The sequence below is a fragment of the Lagopus leucura genome, unplaced genomic scaffold (genome assembly GCF_019238085.1).
Source record: "Lagopus leucura isolate 7727_CA_CO unplaced genomic scaffold, USGS_WTPT01 Super-Scaffold_100016, whole genome shotgun sequence".
Taxonomy (NCBI): domain Eukaryota; kingdom Metazoa; phylum Chordata; class Aves; order Galliformes; family Phasianidae; genus Lagopus; species Lagopus leucura.
In genome coordinates, this window is record NW_024962270.1 from 6,463,834 (window position 1) to 6,485,199 (window position 21,366).

Consider the following 21,366-nt stretch of genomic DNA (forward strand, 5'->3'; position numbering starts at 1 on the left):
ATATCTGTAGTAGTCAAATGTTTTCACTGTTCTTTATTTAGAATATTTCCTGGAACAGAGCTGAAATTCAAACTGGAAGGGACACTCTCTCCAAAAAAAAAAAAAAAAAAAAAAAGAAGAAAAAAAAAGAAAAAAAAAACCGGTATCCTATAGACAGCAGTACATAGGAACAGAGTTGTATAAGACTGTTCCGCTTTGTTCTTCCCTGAATTCAAGAAGGCTGGTTTTCTCCTGGGGGGCCCTCTATGGTCAGGACTCACATTCCTAGATATCAAAGTACTCTACTTTGTGACCAACGTAGATGTCTTAAGAAGAACCTGACAGGATTGAGCCTAATATAATAAATTAATCTGTCGCTCTTAAGAATTCTTAGATGAATATTCACTGTAGCACAAACTTGACTAGATTTTCCCTTTGATTTATAAACACAATTCAGTAAACAAAAACATCTGTGATGGGATAGATAAACATATGCAATCACTTGTCAACACAAGCAGCAGCAAGACTGGATATTGATAAATTTCTATCAACATTGAAATTGTACTGCGTATAATCTCTTTGTCTGACTTTTGTTCAAAGTCTTCTACCAACCTAACAGCAAAAAAATCAGCAAATTTATTTACCCTTAATTTTGCAAAAAATGAGCAAATGCTGAGCATCTCAGAATCACTCTCCTCTCACAAAACAGAAGGCTCAATTAAAATCTATTTGCACAAACAGCCACATAAACACAATACAGATGTTAGGATGCTGAGTCTTTTTCAAAAATAAATAAATCAGTCAATAAATTAGATCGTTTAATGTGTTTTTTTTTTTTTTTTCAAGCAGAGTTAAAACAGCTTATTCCTTCTAAAATAAACCAAATACACGATCAGAAAAAAATAACAATAAATTTTAATTAGCTAGAGACTGAAATTCACCTTTTTCCCCATAATTGCTAGGCAAACCAAACTTCCTTCTAAAATGCAAATTCATTCCATAACATGAAAACGAACACAAAGGCAGAAAGGTTTACATGTCAAATGGCAATTTTCCTAAATGGCTCACACTTCAACTTGTTTTCTTTTTCATACCTTCGCCTGTGACAAAAGACGTAATGGCCATCATTACTCAGATGTTTTGTCAGCATACCAAGATGAATGCACTCTCTCTGCCTCTAGCTCAGTTACCCCACAAGAATTCTCTTCAGCGTTACATTAACAACACCTTTCATAGTTAACAATTTGATCTATCACATTTTTGACTAATGTTACCCATCAAGAGTTCTGTGCAAGACTTCTTCATTCAGGCAAAGATACTTATTAGATTCAAATACATCCTCGCCTCTTAAAAAATGTACTTTATTTATTACTGATGCACATGAAACCAGAACAATGCATCGGCACAGCTATCCCATAAGCTGTCCATAATGCAAGCAGAACACGTCACCAACTGATCAACCCCACGGTGCTCCTGCTGTGGCACGGTGCCGGCTGCCCGCTGCACAGCTCAGAGCACACGCACGGCAGGCTGAGCTCCTCAGGGCTGGGACCAACACGCCAGGCTGCAGGAGGCACCGCGGTGCCGAAACAACCGCACCCAGCGGCAGAGCGCAGGATCACCTCCTACGGACACCCAAAGCATCCGAACAAAGTAAAGCAACACCTAAACCTGGAGAATCACTGGCAGGCTGGCACTTCAGGGTGCAATGGCACAAGATGAAGCAGCAGCGCTGACCGGCAAGCACGAATCTTTATGCACTACAACTCCAAACCTACCTCACTCTCCTTTTCAAAGGTTCATCTTCGCTTAAAAACTGAAATTAGCGATACAAGTTAGAACACGGTTTGGACACTCATTCAACTATGGATTGACTTTTCAAGTGAAGTCCCAGTTGACTGTGGAAATCAATATGGATTTCTAATGGCACCTATAAATCTTGCTGCGTTTGACATAACTTGCAAATAAATAGAAAGAATCATCAGGAAATTATTTTCCCAGTTACAGATTCTTTATTCATCCTTACCATTATGCACTCCACTCCAATGGAAGCATCAAACATACCAAGAAAGTTATTTATAAAATTGCTTAGAATCTTCTATGCTTTAATTGTTGGTGGTGGCATTTTGGTTTACAGAATGCAGCCAATGAAACTACAAACAAATAAGCTGCTCTTTCTATTCCAAAAGATTATCAAAATAAATTATATTTCTTCCCAAAAATGTTTTGGTCATGATTTTTTTTCAAAGAGCCTTGAGAAGTCAGACTGTATTAATTGCCCTGAGCCTGCACAAAACTGTCTGAAGCAATCCACCACAACTTGTACTACTTAGAAAAAACCATGTTCATGTTCTGATATAAACACGTGTTTTCTGGCACACGGTCCAGTATCAATACCTTTAAAAGAAACTACTCTAAGCAATGGGTTCTTAGCTTGAGTTGAGTTCTTCAAAGACACACTTGAAATTGCAGTTAACATCTTACTTGCACAGCACTAGGGATAAAAATCCATAGCAAACTCCTCAATACATTGTATCTGTAATTAAAAGATCACAGCAGAGGAGCACTGACCATCTATGTTTCCTCCACAACATCTCTATTTTCCCCTTTCTTACAAAAATTATTTCACTACTTAAATCTCACTCAGATCAGCATAAACTATTTGCAAAAATGCCAGAAGCTAGAGGTTTGTTTTTGAAAAATCCAACTCATTAGAACTGCAAAAGATGTTTGACTTTCTGTATATATTTGAGACATCAGTCATTCCACGTGAATGAAAACAAATACACACATCGTATGTTGTACTACACAGAGACATGAACAAAGCAAGCAAATTAAGCCTATTCCAGACAATCACTTAATAAGCTGAATTCTTTCCACGTCATTGATAAGATAAAACCTTCTTACATGAATTAGCATTATTATTAGAGATAAAACAAGTTAAACGAGACATACCAAATTCCTCAGTGTCTTTGCTTCTACTATTATCAATGATTTACTCAGCAAAGAGTCTGTATTCAAGTTTTAAAAGCACAGGAATTATCCAAGACTAATTTTTGCAGGCAGACTCTACTTTTACTGACAGTCTTTATAGAGTAGTGTGGTAGGATGTAAATCCTTTCTGGTTCACCATCTGAAAGCAATCAATGGAATGGGACAGAAAATACACATTTTGTTGGAGAATGAAACCTTCCACATTTCTGTTTTGAACCATGATGTAGAGTTCTACAGCAGAGATGTGAGGCGTTTCCCATAGGGGATCAATTAAGTAATTACACAATAACTATAGCTGTAGCTTAAGGAAAACTCAGCCTGTATTTTTGTTGTAAGGGAAAAAGCTGAAGAGGAAGGCAGAAAAAAAACACACTCACTGCCACACTGATGTATGTGACAAACTGGATTAATCTACACATGCCAACATTCATTTCAAACCGCACCTCAAAGCAAGAAGTCCATTTTCAAAAGGAGACAGCTGTCTGTAGCCACATCCTGCAGAAATGTGCCTGTCATAAACCCTATGGCACAACCAACAACTGTAAAAGCTGCTTTGGAGTATAAAACTGGATATGCTTTGTCATGAGGGGAAAAAGCAAGACTTAGGAACAGGAATATCCTTTTCTTGTTCTCAGTTGGTACCAATGTCATGTCATGACTTAGCATCACTGTGAAAAGCATGAAAGGGTGCTGTGCTTTCAGGGCTTTTCTTCCAAACTTTTAAACCAAGACTGCAGAAACATGGAAGCATTCAGTGTTGTGCATAGATCAGCGCTGACTGCTCCAGGCTGGGCACGAAGCAGGTATGATGAGGCCTTATCACAAAGCAAAGATGATCAGGGCTGCCCGGGGGGCTGTGGGGCAGCAGGACAGAGACAGACAAGTGGTTTCTCCCACACTCCTGAGTAAATTACTGTAGAGCATCAAAGAAATCTCTATTTAAAAACGCAGCAAATTCAGTGGGTCCTGCAATTGTCATTGGATCTGCAGGACTTGGCTGGACTTGTACCCACGTAGAGCTGTGCTCGTCAGAGCCGAAGGTCACGGCCTGATCCTGAATTCCCTGCCTTGGCCTATGAGCCATTTGTCTGTCTACAGTTCATTTGTAACTAAACTTAGCGCAGGAAAAGAACACTTCAAAGAAACTACACAAAGCACTGCAAAACATTTTAAGATGCTTAGGGCATTTAGGGAAGAATAACCCTAATCTGCTAAACAGAAATATCATTTTGACCTAGAGTGCTTTATTCAGCTGTCACCAATTTTCTCAAATGTGATACCTCTATAAATACAAGAAATGATATTCATCACTTCTGACCATTTCACATCTATATATAGTTCAACAGGTCTGTAATTAACAGTCTTGTGAAAGAAGTCAGTCCATTAGAACAAGCAGCAGAAAGATGAGTCGTTTGAAGCAAAAATACCTATCCAAAGCACGGCGCATTTATACAGCTTAGTGCATACTTGCTGCAATCTAAAAAAATACTACAAACATGAAATCTATGATGAGAATGCTTCATATGAAAACCACCACAGGATTAAGTTCAAGAAAGGAATTTCTCATGCAAACTTTGCACTCCAATCTGAACTTTTACTGTAAGCATTCACTTTCAGTTCAATTATATTTCAGGGAGTATTTAGCCAGATACTTTGGAAAATTTGACTTGTTCTTGTCTACTTTAGGAATTAGAGGAGACCGGAGATCACAGCTGTCTGGAACAAGATTATGTTTGTAAAGTACAAAAATATTAAAGATGGGAATATTCTTAAAACAAACAAACACAAAAATCTCAAAGCAAATACAGATATCTTTCATCTTATTAAGAAAACATGTGACTGTTTCCTTTTTCATTTCTGTAAGAAAGAGTCTTATTCAATTGTATAAAAAAACCCTCCCAAATTCAGATGGGCTTTTCCACGATTACAAAATTGTTTTGAAATTTACATTGTGCAACAGAAGATGTTTGGTGAATAAATGATGCCTTGACAAAATAAAATGCACAGATTCCTGCTAAGCGAGGTCTTGAAAGAACTCCAAGATTAAAGGAACATAAAAAATGAATTACCCTTTTTCACCTCTCAAGAGAGTAATCCTACAGGTCAGCTTTGAGGTACAGCTGAAACAAATGGTAAACTGTTTGGTAAACAGAAGGATTTTTCAGCAGCCCTTTTTAAAGGAATCATGGGAAAGTTTAGATCTAATCACAGCATAAAGATGAGTTCAAACTGAGGTTGAATCTTTTTTATACATCCTGCCTATAAAGCACATAACATGGAAAAACCAGGGGCTCCAAGGGACACAACTCACATTAAATGTCCTATTATCTTTGTTCTTGCTTTTACAAACTGATTATTTGCTTCTTAAAAAAAAAAATAAAATAGCTTTAACATATCTCATACAATCTTATATCAAGTTAGTCCCACCAAGTAGCACGCTAACATTTCACTCCCCTGCCACTTCATCAAAAAATAAGAACACAACGCTGAATGCACCAAAAACCTTACAAAGCTTTTGCAGTTCCCCAGCTCCATCCCACGATGGACGAGGCTGTGCCACAGCCCAACCCAGGCTGCCTCCACCCAGCAGCTGCAGGCAGGACAGGCTGCTGCTATCAGTACTGTTGCATCCACCACTGGCAAAATCCCTCGAATTGCTTCTCTTCCTCATTACGAGCAGTCAATGCACAGTTCAGACTAGAATACAGTATTTAAGCACTTCTTAGTTATTCCTGAATCAGAACTGGAATACAAGAACTGGAAATATCCAAACCTTAAAAAAAAAAAAAACCTGCTAAAACTTGGCCTCAGCCTCCCTCCTCCAGCAGAAAGGAGGCTTTATTTTGTTATCTTAAATATTAACAGGAGAGATGCAATCCTTCAAGGAGCCTGCAAGGAGGACTGCATCACTCCCAGCACCAAAAGAAAACATTCCACCTAAGCTTAAAACAGAAATGCTGAACTCTCAGCTGCGAGTAACAGCATTTGTATTTATCTGGAAAGGGATGGCAAGTCTTTAATTATTAAACCAATTGCATTTAGCAGATGGTCAAAGAAAAGTACTTTTAAAAAGTTGCCCAGAGGGTTATAAAAACGAACAAGCTAAAACAGCTGCCAGCTGGTGCGTGAAATCAATAATGAGAAAACGAGTTCTACTGTATCTTTGTGTCCATTGTCTGGCTGAAGACAGCGAGGACAAGGGAAGGAGAACTTCACAGCGAATGGCCTACGTAACTAATTAGAAAAAGACAAACATCTGAAGTTAGGCTGGAACGGGGGAGATGGTGCCAGCAGGCTGCGCACCGCCATGCAGGCACGGCGCAGGGCTGCACGGAGCCCGAGGTGCACGCCTGGATGTCTGCACACCCAGCATCGCTTGTGTCAGGAGCCTGGGAAAATTCAAAATGCACGTTAGCAGCAAAAGCTCTTCGAGGAAAAAAAGAACACCTCTGAATTAGGCAAATATGCTTTAATCATTTTCCTCAGTTGGTTTTCATCTCAAAAAGTGAATAAACGGGCACAAAACTGATGAGTACACTGAAAAGTTAGGTGAATGCTTTTCCATACGAAAGCCTAAGTAAGTGCTATGTATGTAAGGGCATAAACTGATGTTAAATCTCAGCCTCCCAAAGCCAGTCACACTGTTATCACCAATTTTTTACTCTCCAAATCCCACTTCAGATGCTGAGTTGAAATTGGAATACTTTAAACCTTGGGCCTATCATCAACTTCAAAATAACAGTAAGCCTCTAGAACAAGTCATCAGACAAAAATCATAATTTTTCAGAAGAGCTAAAAAATCCACAAAGCAACTCTTTTCTCACTGCACTGCATGGAAACCTGAGCACCTTGTACATAAAAACAATAAACACAACAAGCAGATAATTCAGTAACAGGTAAATTATTAGCTGAATTCCTCATTTGGTGGCCATGGGCTGTCCCTAAGGCAGCTGAAACCACCCCTTTGGTTCAGGGAGCTTATTTTTAAGGCTCACCCTAGAGAACGATCAGTTATTTGATGAAGGAAGGAGGCCGAAGAGGGAAGCAGTCACATGCAGAAGAAAACAAAACAAGAACCAAGAAAAGCACATTAACTAAAATGTCAGCTGCAGATTATAGAGGTACTGCAGCTCCCAAATGCAAACAAAATACAAAAAATTTTTAAAAAGACCTTTTCACTGTAAGACTGAAAGTCTACTGAACCACAGAACCTTACCAACTTGCCATACATTTTCCCCCAGCGAAGGCTCATTGATAAAAAAAAGAATAAGAACGATGGAATAAATTATTAATTGCTGATCAAGACAGCTAGATAACTCAACACAAAAGCATTCCGAATGTTATTTTTAGCATATAAATAGTACACTCTGTTTTAACTTACATCAGCTGTTTTCCTTATCAGATTTTTATCTTAAGATGGAAACTGTACACACCACTCTAACCCCCCTCCAGCTGTTATACTCGGTAGAACTTTATCTTAGCAAGTAAATTTGCCTCTGTGCTTGAACTCACATCAGCTGTTTTTCGAGTTACCACTGACACGACATCTTGAAAAGTTCTCCTTTGCAGACAAAGCCCCTGTGCCTGTATTAATGCATGGAAGTGATATTTCCTGTGGACATCCGGATGCAGACAAGGTAATTAGCGTTATACTACTTGGTTTATGCAATGGAATGCTTTTCACAATAAAAAAATTGGCTTTATTCCCATTCACAAGACAGACAAACATTCACTGGCTACAGCACGTGCAGGTTGGTAGTGGTCTTGCCCACATTCAATAACTGCAGCATACAGTTACATCCACTCTCACACGTAGTTGTTGGTTTTGTTTTGTGGTTCTTGTTTTTTAAATCACCTAGATTTGTAAACAAGGTTTATTTTCAGAAGCTCTATTTACCTTCTGTTATCATGCAAGTTCTGTATAAACAAAGTACAACCGTCATTTCTCTATCCTGCTGCTCAGCGAGGCTTACTTTCAATCACACAATATATAAAATGCAGATTGCTAGAACTGAGCATTAATTTTGCCTGTTCATTTATTTAAGAATCCTGAAATAAGCTCCTGAAACATTGCTTGCAGCAGAACTGTAAACTAAAAGGCACTGGAATAATAAAGATAAGACTGTCCCATTTAGAAAGGGAAATTTCTACATTCTTGGGTAAACAGACTACTCTCATAAATCGAGCAATGCCTTTTAGTGCTGTCAGTGTGACTTGAGACTAGATGGCTCATTGTGTTCCCTAAGAAACTTAATTAAAATATTTACTGTAGATTGTTTTAGCAGGAACGATGGATAAATTTAACTCTTTTTAAAAAAATATTTTGTTAAGAAGTATGTTTTGCACAAGGTCCCCTTTAATATCTGAATAAACACATCGCTTGTAAGGCAACTGAATCAGTTTTCAGACTGTATTTAAATGCATACAGAGATCATAAGATTTGTTTAGGTGTACTCTACAACTACAGAATTTAGAGGAACCACTTAATGAAAACGTGCAGCATGCAACTCCCCATCATATTCTAATGCTGCCTGGTGGATTTTGTTTGCCACTGGTAGGCCTAGGTACTTCCACTCGTCCTCAATAAAAACCTGATGAAAACAAATGAGATGATATTCTGGTAAACCTTCTTTGCATTTTTATCTAAAACATCACCAACACACCCTCTTTCTTGACTGGAGATCTGACCAAATGAAACAACATCTCCATCAGAAATCCCACCACCCACATGTGGAACTCCCCGTTCCCCATCAAACTCAGCATCAGACAGGATTGGGGTTTCAGGAATAAGACGGATTTAAGAAGGGAATGGAGAAAAGCACTGATTCAAATAACAAAAAGCAAAATTTTGCATTTCCCACGTCAAATCCCGTTATAACTATGGGTTTCAGTTGTCATTTCTTTTGTTTCTTAAACTGCCACTGGTTTTACAAACAATGAAAAAAATCAACAGCAATGCTGATTCCAGCCCAGAGTGAAGACAAGAACCCAACCAAAGTCCTTCAGCCACAACTAGCACACTTCTGGGCACACTCCTGAGAGAGAACAAAAATATTGCTTTAATTTGAAAAATTCCTTTTTAAGTCTTATTAGAAAATAAGGTCTCCTAACTTGGAAATTTCCAACAGTTGGTTACAGCATAATGTGTTACAGCTGTCAGGGGACAGAGGTAACAGACAGTGATATGCAAGGATTTTTATTTTTATTTCTTTACTCCTTCTGAGAAAGATTGACAGAAAGGAATTTATATGTGAGTAACCTGCCCTGCGATGAACGAGGCAGCTCCTCTCCACTGTAATTATAAAAATACAACAGCCTGACATGAGCACAATGACCTCTGTCACCTCAAGATCACCAGCAACCACTGTCTATACCATTTCTTAAGGACAAATACAAGACATTACAGAAACACATGGCACGTACCAGCCAAAGTGACAGACCAAAACCAGCTTATGATAAAGCTAAAAAGTGGTAATCTTTATCAATGACTTAAAATTCTTTGAAAAAAATTACAAATATTTACCTTAACATTATAATTAACAAAATTCAGAAGTGAATCAAAAACACTGAAGTACAGCACCAAAACATCTAAACATCTTGAGGTCCTACCCCTCCAAAAGAGCTTGGTATGTAACAGTTCCTGGGGCCGTATGCAACAATCAAGCATCTAACAGATGCTGTAAGTTTTGTTCTGGTCTCAAAGAAATCTTTTAAAATCTTTCCTCACAAAGCGCTGAGGTTTTGTGGCACTCCAAGTCCCACCACCTTGCCTTCCGTAACTTCTGCAGATGTTTTCAATGAGTTTAGAAGGGCTCAGAGAGTTAAGAGGTGGAAAACATGGAGGAATTTTAGAACAACACCTGCAGTTGGATCAACTCTTAAGACAGTATTTATGCGATGCCATTCAGCCTTGGCTACCTTTAATTTCAGTAGGAGGAGGGTGGTTTCTCTTCCAAAAATCCAAGCCTACCTGTGGCAATTTTTGCCTTCTAACTCCAATGCGGAATGGATAAGTGAAAGTTCCATCATCTTCAGACAACTGTTTTGAGTTCTTCTGAAACTATCAGGAATTCAGTCAATCCTACATCACAACTCCTGCTGCACTCAGAACTTAACACAACTTCTGACTCACAGAAGAGATGAATGGTTTGATAACATACAGGAAGAAGGGGGAAGTGTAAGAGTTTTCAATCCATTCTTGAGCACAAGAATATTGGCCTTAACTCACTGGGAACAGAAAAACGACAGCTTGTTTTGGAAGAGCACGATGTATAGAAGACAGCGTAGGAGGGCCAGACGGCGTAGGAGTAGCCACACAGACATGGAGTGCATCTCAGTTAAATACACTCTCCAGTAGGCACTGGGACTAGCACACTGCCTCTGAGTAACACTCACCTTCATTTAACTTGATTTCAAGCCCACAGCAGAACAGTTCCCTCGCCTGCCTGCAGAGCTGTCCTTGCAGAAGGCAGATGTCACATCCTAGAAGACTGTTGGATGTTGCTGATGCTACTATGTGGAAACTGAGCTGCCTGCCAACCTGCAAAAGGCAGCAGGGGAAAAAACTGTACCTCTGCTATGCAAGACTTCTCTGTGGTTCAATTACAGACAAACACTGCTGAGCATTTTTCAAATACTACGTTCCTCTCAATCAGCAATTCAGTGAATTTCCTAAAGGTACTGCATCTGTGAGAAGTTCTGAAGAACAGAACTTGTGTTTTAGCTCCAGTACAGAATCTCAGGAAGGTGGGAGCTTAAAATACAAAGGCTGAGAAAAGTTACATAATAACAGTGGTGAAAGTCACCCCTATAGCAGGGTTCTCAACCTGACACCATGCAGAAGTTAGCAATAAGTAGACAATATTTCAGTTTTTATTATCAGTGATTCATATTGCAATTCAAAATCTAAAACTTGAGATTCTTGCTGTGTCTCAGAAGAGACAACATGCCTGCTATCACATACATCACCTTTTAAACTAACATTCATAAATTACTATCTTGTGATGTGGAAATTCGAGTATATGGTTTGCTTTCTGCTACTTTTCTGTCAGAACAAGCACAGCACAGATCTACCAAATGCTGGCTTGCTAGGCCTTTCATGCAAAGTTCCAGTAAAACCAGTGACCTCTGAATACAGATCCGTGTTCCGTGATAAATTCCACAATGAATCAGAATGCTTTGAAAATGAGCTCTGAAGTTCATCTGAATGTTTCTACATTTCACAGCACTGTTATACTGTTCTTGGTGCAGCACAGCACGATCTCCATCTCCTTTTCCTGTACACCTATTTTAGGAGTTTCCAAACTTCGGGATTTTTTTTCATAGATATTTTACAATTATGTTCAATTCAGCTGTTCATAGCTTAGCAATTCCTAATTTCTTAATTTCAGGCATTTGTTTTAGATCAGAAGCCAACATGCAAATGAAACAGAGCTGCTTCCATTAATGAGCTGAAGATTCCTTTATAAGAGTGACACAGTTAGGGAGAACAACAGACAGAAAGAGCAAACTAATTCCTCTAACAAGGAGTTAATCACCTCTTCTGTTCTCTCACCTTCTTGGAAAAAAAAATAAAATCAAGCTCTATACTAGTGTAACATTTTATTTTCTCTTAAAACGTACTTACATTAAATGCCAATTATTTCTACACAATTTCTTAGTCTAAATTTTCACAATATACGGAATGACACTACGAAGTAATTACTTCTTAGTATATAAAGTTGTAGAAGCCTCCTGCACACCTCTAGAAGTTTGGATTTTTTTCTCCGTTGCATTTTGCTACAAGCATACAAAAAAAAAAAAAAAAAGAATCCAACAAAGCCCTTGTGAATGGGAATAGGGAATGAAATCTGGAAGTCACTGGAAAATAAATCTCAAGTAATAGGCCTTGTGAAAACCAAACTGTATTCACTTTTAAATGGAGTTAAGTTTCCAAGTGTCACCTCTCCATCATCACGATGCTTGGCTCACCTACACTCATGTGCACTTCCTAAGGAGTTGTCTAACAGAAGCAAAGCTACAAGGTCCAAATGCAGGCTTCTACTCATCAATGGCAAGTCTATGACATTAGGCACAAAACCATTATTTATATAGCATCTTCCATATCATCAGCAATAGAAGCAAAAATCTCAATGAAAAACTGTCAAACATTTTAAAGAAGCAGTATCCCACTCTAGGTTAACAGGTAGGAAATTAGTAAACCAGAAGGTCACAGCTACTGAAATTACACTGCTTCCAACACCAAAATGAATCACTTAAACATACGTTAAAGATCTATCCCTATCTTGGACTTTCTCCAGAACTGGACATTAATTAATGTATTTCAACCCTGCCTGCCCAAAATACTCCTATATCCCATAAGGACTGCTGTTAGTGAGAACTAAATAAAGTGGATTAAGAGTTTATGGTCGGAACCCAGAATATGATAAATAATGCCACATATCTTCTGATTCACTGTAACCCCTACTACTAAATAACTGGGAGTAAAACTCAAGACCTTTCAACCTGCTACTACAAAACTCTTTAAGAATATACACTTAAAAACAGTAAGCATGATACTGACCCTGGTACTCCTATAAAAGAGAGCTGCTTTCAGATCCATTAAACTAAGGGGAGACAGCCAAGAATACTTTTGAACTCCTGGGTCTCACACGCATCATTGAGCTATAAATATTTTCCATGCGCTCTATCGTAGCAACAATAGTTTGTAAAAAAAGAGCTGCGTATCCAACCACGTTCCTACTGGGATCTCCCAACTCCACTGCTGCTGATGGGCTATCATCACATGCAAGTCCCATAATATGAACTAAAACAACATTATAGGTTGCCATTGTCCTTGAAACCTGCCTCCTCTTCTCCTTTGTAAGCAGGCGCTCACACAGCCACACACAGCCCTCTCTCTCCATCCACATCCGCATTCAGAGCTCACCAATACTCATATGCAGCAAGGTCAGAATTTTTTTTTTTAAACATTCTTTGATTAATGCTGAGAGCTGCAGCATGTTTAGACAGGGTCATGACCCCAGGCATCCATTTAATCAAATTTCTCTGCTGCTTGTCCCAGTGGAGCCATCACAACAAGAAACTCTCTCAATGAAAATAAAAAACGAAAAGAAAAAGAAAAGGAAAAAAAATGCACACTTCACATCTCACATTGTTTACACGCTGTTAAGTAATTATTTCACTCTTCGACCCCCACTGGCCATCAACAGACAAGTCACCTCCTTGGAGATTCTGAAAAGCTTATTCAGCTACATATAATTCATTTTGTTTCTTTCCTTCATTGTGCAGCTAACTGCTTAGCTTAAAGACTTCTTTGTGAATAGTTAAGTACATGGTGTCCATTCTAATGGTTTCCCTAATTACAAGTGTATTTATCATACACAGAGTGTTCTCACCATTCTTTCCCAAAGTTGTCTTCAACTATGCCATGCTAGCAGTTTCTCACAGCACATTTACCCGAATAAATGGGCAACACTCACATGCACATATTGCCTTGCCATGAAATTCTGTCATTACCAGAGTAACCCAGCAAGTTGCTCAATATTTGTTCAGGAGTTCTCAATAACACTCTGATCTTTTATGCAGCTCTTCTCCAGGGCAAAGTGCAGAAATGAGCCAGGCAGGTAATAAAGAATTGCAGTTTGCCTTTATCTAATAGCTCCATCAGTCAGAGTAATAGAGTTGGATAAAATGGTAACCTATTCACCCAGTTCTTCTTAATTGCTATCCTAGAAAGCAAAAAGAAAAGTAGGGGCAAGAAAAAAGTTTATTTCTAATTGCAGTTCAGAAATTATAGATGAATGACTTGAAAGCTAAGCAAAAGCATATAACATTCCTATTTTCTAACGCAAACAAAACCTGACTGGAGATTGCAATGCAATCACAAAACAAGAAGGCTGTGAAAAGAAGTAGGAGCAACAGTGATTTGGGGGAACAAAGAAGATGGTTTTACTTTTTTTTTTTTTTTTTTTTTAAATAAATCCTCCTCTCAGAAGAAAAGATATTCAGACTATTTGGTAAAGGTATTTGTGTTCCCTTTGAAAAATAGTTTTATCAGCTTTGAGTTTTACTACAATCTCTCAAAATTTCTAAAAACTAAAGCTGAAAATGGAACACAAAGTGTTAAGCTTCACATTTGGGAATGAGGGCTTTCAGTTTTATTTTCTCTGGCATATGTGCTATTTCACCAGCATTCATTCCACCAGCCGCACACTCCCCCTGCAGAAGCAAAGCACATCTCCATTACCTGCATGGTCCTCACTGACGGGCATCCCTTCTGTGTGCTGTAAGGATCAGAGTTTTCACACTATAACCAAACCCCGCCTGCTAAGTAAAGGACTATCTGGATCAAATGCAAAGAAAGGGAAACGAAATAAGCATAATAAGAAAACAAAAGAAGTGGATCCTGTAATATTAAAATCAGATAGAAACAAGCATAGGTAATAAGGATAAAGAAAGCAACAAGTAAGCAACAAGTAACAAAAACAATTATATAATAACAAGTGGGGCTTACTGTTGTTTGTTTTTGTTTTTTCCCTTCTTCCACCTCCCTGCCCCCACCTCAGGGAGGCAATATAGCAAAGGAGGAGCACAAAATGCATTTAATTCAAGCTTCTTTTGTCAAAGGTTTTTTTCTCCTCCCACTCCCACAAACCTCATGGGAAAGCTTCCATCTCATCTCAAACTGGCTCATGCGAATACAGAACCAGCTTTGGGAGGAACCCATGGGTTTCAACTAGCAGGAAATGTCTTGTTGAGAGAGTAGAGACAAAAGAACAAGCTTACATGTAAGAAGGACAACAGTAAAAAACAAAACAAAACAAAAAAAAACCACGAAACTAGCCTTATGTTTAAAAAAAAACAACAAAACTTCCTTTGCTGTTAATTAATTTTAACAAGTGGCCAGGATAGAGCCAGATGTTAGACACCTTTTTATTCCAGTTTTTAACCTTTTTGTACATGCCTACACTGAACACAAGGCTAGCACACAACTTCAAGTAAACCAGAGAACCACTGATGTAGTAACATTTTTAAATATATAAAGATGTATCCATTAAAGCAATTATTCCTATCACAGATAAGGTACCATGTCAGGCATATGAGCTCTCACCTGCACTTTGTGCTTGATTCAAATTTTAAGAAGATACACGTAGATGTATATATAAGATCAATGATATTACACATATGGTTTAACAATAACTGAAACAGAAAAAAAGACACTCCTTCACGTACATCACAGATGCACGTTTTTGAATTCATGACAAGAAAAACAGCGAGTTCAACAAAACCAAAACTGACTTCAAAAGACTGAGATGTTTGGACAGAAACACTCAGAATATCTTTGTATCCATAGAAAATTTAAACATCCAGAAATACAAAACCAAGTCCTCTGCAACTTTCTAGACATACAGCTCTGAGCAAGTTCAGTTTCCTTCCAATATTAAATAAGAAGACTTAACACACATCAAATGTATTTTCTGAAAGTAAATTCCATAATTAATACCAAAACACAGACTCAAAAGTCCTCAGAAGCTGTACTGCACAGAAAGAGCAACCGGGAGAAAAAAATATGTATCACTGAATGCCAGTATGTGCATCTGACCTTTGATTTCTTCAGAGCTTGAAGGAATACGCTTATCAAAATTTAGGTCAAGTTTTCTGTTTATCTGCCTTGATATTCTCTCTTACAATGCATTCTGCAGACTGTAATCTTAAATCTTTCTTGCAAAGTCACTTCAAACTGCTAACTGGTTTTCCCCTGAAATAGAAAAAATTGCACCACTACTTCTGTGTAAAACCAGCAAAACGGTAACTTCCCTTTAAAAATAAACATATTTATTTCTAAAAGAACAGCAAAGAAATGAACTACACTTCAGATGTGAACAACAGTCTACCCATTCAACTGGTTATTGAGCAGCCTGTTCAGAGATGGATCTGGATGGCAGTGCTGTGAGTCACCCTGCACGCAGTAGGATGCACTCAACAGCCACAGCCTTTTCATCTGCCACCTTCCTTGTGCCATCACTTTAAGTCTGCAAATTGATGTTTTAAAATATCTATTGCACAGTCACACACACACACACCTCCCAAGCAAACAAAATCTGCTGAACTGAGATCACTTAAATAAAGTTTTTATGGCTTTAAGCAATTAACTCCAACACTAAGCAATGAAATATCAGGCTCAGGATGCCTCCCTCGTGGATGTCTGCATCCATGTGCTCTGTTTTTACAAGAGGAATTTCTGTACTCCTGCTTTGGGATGGATATCTCTGCAACCTGCAGTACCCCAGCAGATAAAATCATGTCCTTTTATGATGAATTTTGGCCCAACACGTGGACTCTTGCCATCTTCAGGTTACGTGAAAATTCTGAATACCATCTAGCCCATGACAAAGGCAGACCTTCATCTGCAGGGAGGATCACAGAAGCAGTGATCTGTACAGACACCTGTACTCACTGACACTAAGGCCAAGGAAAACACTCTGATTATCTCATCTATTATATTGAGCCATGCAGTGTTTGAATAGCACCTAAAAATATGATTGTTTTATAAACTGCTTGGCTTATTGTTATGAGATTCACCTGCTAATATACACCTTAAAATTCATGGAACTCTCTCTCATTAAATCCAGCTTAATAAATAAATACATAATTAAAAATTTTTTTGCTAAAAAAAAAAAAAAAGTCATGTATGCTTCTTACTCTAAAAAACAATGCATGAGAAAGTGTGTAATTACAAGGGAAAAATAAACAAATAAACTAAGCTTAAACATATAATAATCAGATGTATCAAATAATTCTACCCCAAACCATTCAGCTCTTCTTACAAGTGCTGAAGGCTTAAGGTTTATTTCATTTCCAGGTTTCTTTGATCCTTCATTGACTTTTGTTTCATTGTTTCCCCTTTCTTGATTTGGTCACCTTGTTCTCTGGGGTCTTTTTTTTGAGTGAAAAAAACAGAACACCTTTATCCTTTCTGTACAACAGTCTGTGACTTGTATTTAGCCAAGTTTCATAATCCACTTATTGGACTCTTTTAGGAAGGACATAGCAAGGATGGCCCCAAGTTTCCTCATCGCTTCAAGCTGCACCTGGAAGAGCGGTCTGTAATGGGCTGCCCAGGGAGGTGGTGGAGTCACTGACCCTGGAGTTGTTCAAGGAACATTTAGACACTGAGGGACGTGGTTTAGTGAGAATTATTGGTGAGTGGTGGATGGTTGGACTGGGTGATTTTGTAGGTCTTTACCAACCTTGGTGAGTTTATGATCACCCACAAACAAAACACTGTCAGAGTAAAAGCTGATCTCCGTGGGCCCTTTATACTCTTTATATACAATACGTTATCTCTTTTAGAAGAAAAATTGTAGAAGAGTCTTCAAGAAGAAAAGCAGAAAGGAAGAAGTATGTTACATACTGCTTACAGACTGCTTGCAAATAGACAAAAAAAATAAGCAACTCCTTATTCTCCGGCCAGTGCCACGTTGCATTTATGCTTAGTACTGGCACAAACTCTTACGACTAAGGGGCAAGCCACTTCTTCCCCAGCACGCAGATGGTGATCTTTCTACAGCATATCTAAAGAGGTGACACAGCTTACAAGACATGAAGGAAATGCTACAGGCCATATGCCGTAGAAGAAACAGCCTGCTCTAGACGCGGAAGAGGAAAGGAAAAACTGAATTTGTGTTTGGAACAAAACTATCCAACAGTCTACATGTTCACTGCCAAAGCTTTTCTGTTACTATGCACTGCTTCACAGTGACAGTGGTGTAATAACTTTGCTTGAAATAACGATATTAAATCCTGTTGTCATCTGCTTCTGTAAAGATAAAAATACTATCATACAGCTGCCATTTCCCATCCTTACATAAATATTAATAATGGAAATCAAAATTTTCCACACTTCATGTCTGCTTGCATCCTAAGTTTCAGAAGGAGCAGAGAACAGCAGGTTATTTTTCCCACGTGAATAAAATGCGGGCCTTTTATTGCAAAGCTTTAGCTACTCCACAAACTAAAGTAGGGTTGGTCAAACCCTTTCAAGAAACTTCTGTTTCTGTCACGGAAATATCTTTACTCCTCCCCTGCAAGTTCACGTAAATGTGATCAATTTGCTCAAGCACTTGAGTAGATCTGATACTGTATATGCTAATTATATTATAACTAAACTACTACAATTGCCTAAATGACACAAAACAGCTTGTATTTTCCTTCTTGGGTTTCATAAATTAAAAACAAAATATATAAATAAATACAAGCTACAGTTATCTTTACAGGCACCCTGTAGTCTTGGAATGGGAACAGATTTCAGTGCCCCACAATGGTGCACAGTTAGTACTCCATCTGCCACTTCCTTCCAAGGAGATTCCAAAGGGAACTCAAATCAAGGGAAAAAGCAGTACTTCAGGATTTCTCTCAGCATCACAGTGCATCATGAAGTGTACCCTAAGCTTTTACTTACCTCCTATGCAAGTCTGCACAGAAAGAAGCATATCTGTGTAGTGACTGAAACATGAAATAATTCAAAGGGCAGAACAACTGTACATCTGTCACCATAAAGGTTCATTACAAAAGATGACATTAGAGATAAAGAGAAGATTACTAAAAATTGAAAATCAAGGTATTGAAACAGATCAGCAATAGACAGGCAATGAAAGTAAGCTCAAAGTCAGTCATGGCTGGAAAGGACACACATATACTGCAGTAAATAACGAACACTAGACGTTCATGAACACAAGCATACCTGTCAACATCTAAAGACTACACTAACACAGGCATGTCTTCTGTTTCCAAATTACATTTGTAAATAACCTGGTCCTTTTTGACCTTACTTTTGTTTTCCAGAGATGTTCTCTCTTAAGATGTCAGAAAATCTTCTATCTCTCATCTATCGATTTATGAATATAAAATATATTCTTTGCCAACACAGAGGAACAGAAATCAGAATCCCTTCATAATCCTTCAAACAGCACTCAACAACTTGTCTCTGACCAAGTGAATCTCCTGCACAGTCCACAGCTGTGCTGACCAGAGCTGAAATAAAGGAAGAGCCCTGGCAAGTACAGCGCCATGCAGGTGCTCCAGGGGGCAGGGAACTGAAGCAAGAATTAACGCAAGTCTGATTCATCAACAAACAACTCAGGTCATGAAAACAGGCCGTTTTCACAGCACTGGAAAGAGAGAAGAAAATGAGGAAAGAAACTTGAGACAAAATTAGAAAGAATCCAGAGAAAAGCCACTAAATTTTTAGCTGAAAACATCTTGAAACAAGCACTGATTGTCAGGACGCTGCTCTTCCTAGTATTCTGGAAAAGATCAAGAGACAATGTGCGTATTACCTTAACATTGCTCAAAACAACCAGCAGAGCAGGTATGGAAAGATAAGAAGCCCGAGCCAGCAACTCAAATGAACTGCTCTGATGACCAAAGGACAAAGTGAACTTGTCCTCACTGCAACAATCAACTCAAAAATGTATGAGACATTTATTAATTTTAAGCTGACAAAGGTATGTCAGCATTACGCCAGAAAAAGCTGCATTAGCACCAGAAGCAAACCTACTGCCAACAGATAAATTGGTGAGAGTCAGTGCTTACAGTGGTAGTTTTATTACCACTAAAGGTACAGGCAAAGCAAACGTACAGGTAAAAATTACAGGTAAAAATCACACCAGAATTATTAACACCATCAGTGTTCTGATTTCAATCTCTTCCCCACATCCCTCCTTCCCTGATCCTGTCTGTGCACAGGCACTTTCTTGAGAGGAGATGAGAACCTAAAAAACACCACGAAGTTCCTGATTTACGTAGGAGAATGAACAGTTATTGCCTGCCGGGTACTGGGGCACCAGCAGCTCATGGGGTAATACATACACGTCTTAGATCAGCAGGGACTTCAATATCACAAAGTAAAATGAGACAAAACTTATTTCCCCTCCATTCTCAGCATGATAATGGAAAGTATAACAGTACTGTGAACTCTCCCTTTCCACACCGATCTGCAATGCACAGTTCAAACTTTAATCTTTGTGCGTTTTAAGTTTCTTTTTATGAACTGAGAAGCAACAATTCACGAGTTCATGGCTAAATCACTCAGCTTTTTCAAAAATCCAGTATTATATCTCATGAGAGACATTAATTTTTCTTTAGGGCTATGGTCAGGAATTAATCCTAACATTTAATTATAATCAAGTGCAAAATTCTTCAATTTCATTAAGCATTTAAAAAAAATATCTATAGAAGCGAGGATAAGTCATGTCTTAAAGTCTCATTTACAGCAGTTACTCTAACTGCTGAGGCTTTTAGCAATTTCAGAAGCCACTGCATGCCTGTACTATATTGGGAAAATTTAATACAGCGTAAGATATGAAGATAAAATATGAATTCCAGCCATGTAACAAAAATGCCGTTGACAACATGTATATTATGCAATTATGACTGTCATTTTATTACTGTTATTAATTTATTAGTATAATTGCAATTTTTTTCAATGTCATAATGTGATAATAAAGGACTTGTCATTACTACGTTAACCTCGGAACATCTCTGACCTCAGGGGAGGTAGCTGTGCGCTTTCAGTCCAAAATGAGCTGTCAGTTATCACAACGAGATTTTGATGACTACATTATCTTGTAATTAAATGTCTCAACAAACTTCTCCTTTTGATTGACAGGTAGTTAAGACTATCTTTGACCACAGGGCAGTTTCTTTATTTTTCAAGAATAATTTTTCAGCAGTGAAGAAGAAAGACAAGAGTTTAAAAATTAAAGTGTTTTGAACTATATATTAATCTATATTTGGTACTCATAAGACAGCAAAAATTCTGCCAAACTGCATTATCCCCTGTTCAAGCTATTGCATTTAAATGACAACTTTGATTGATTAAAGGAGCTTGTGCTGTTCTTTATAAACATTCAGATCTTTAAAGAAAATAAATTATTTTGGTTTTACATTTTTTCTCCCCTTTTATGTCTATTTTTTGTTAGTAAAACAGAAAAAAATGCTTTGATTCAATACTGGTAACTACAGTTAGATCCCACTGATAATTAAACTGCAGCAGACATTTGTAAGGGTCCATTTATGGTTCCTTTGGGTCCAGTTTTGCCCACCTAGCAGAAGGTTCAACTCAGCAGAAGCTCTCTTTAAAACAAGTTTTAAAAGAACAGGCAATAGAAATCATCATCTATTTCATCATACATCTTAAACACGATTCTTTGTCTTGGCAGATATGCAGTAAAGCTGAGGCTGGAAGGACACCAATACATTCCCATTCTAAAAAGATACTAAGATGGGAGACAGGACAGAGCAGGACCACTAGTTCTTCACCAAAGATATTTTGGAAAGTATGAGTATGGGGCAATCTTTGGTAGGCAAACCAAAACAAAGAGAGATTGA

General features: G+C 38.1%; 1 protein-coding gene across 4 annotated transcripts in view; it reads right to left on the reverse strand.

The window, feature by feature from the left end:
• Window positions 1-21,366, reverse strand: part of DACH2 (dachshund family transcription factor 2) — a 262,986-nt gene that overhangs the window by 190,883 nt on the left and 50,737 nt on the right. The window contains exon 1 of one of the 4 annotated variants that reach the window (XM_042876478.1): window positions 7,486-7,540. The exons of the other annotated variants lie outside the window; for them this stretch is intronic. The gene's annotated coding sequence lies outside the window, so the exon portion shown is untranslated. Of the gene's footprint in view, window positions 1-7,485; window positions 7,541-21,366 lie in introns of those variants that run through there. 4 annotated transcript variants of the gene reach the window in all.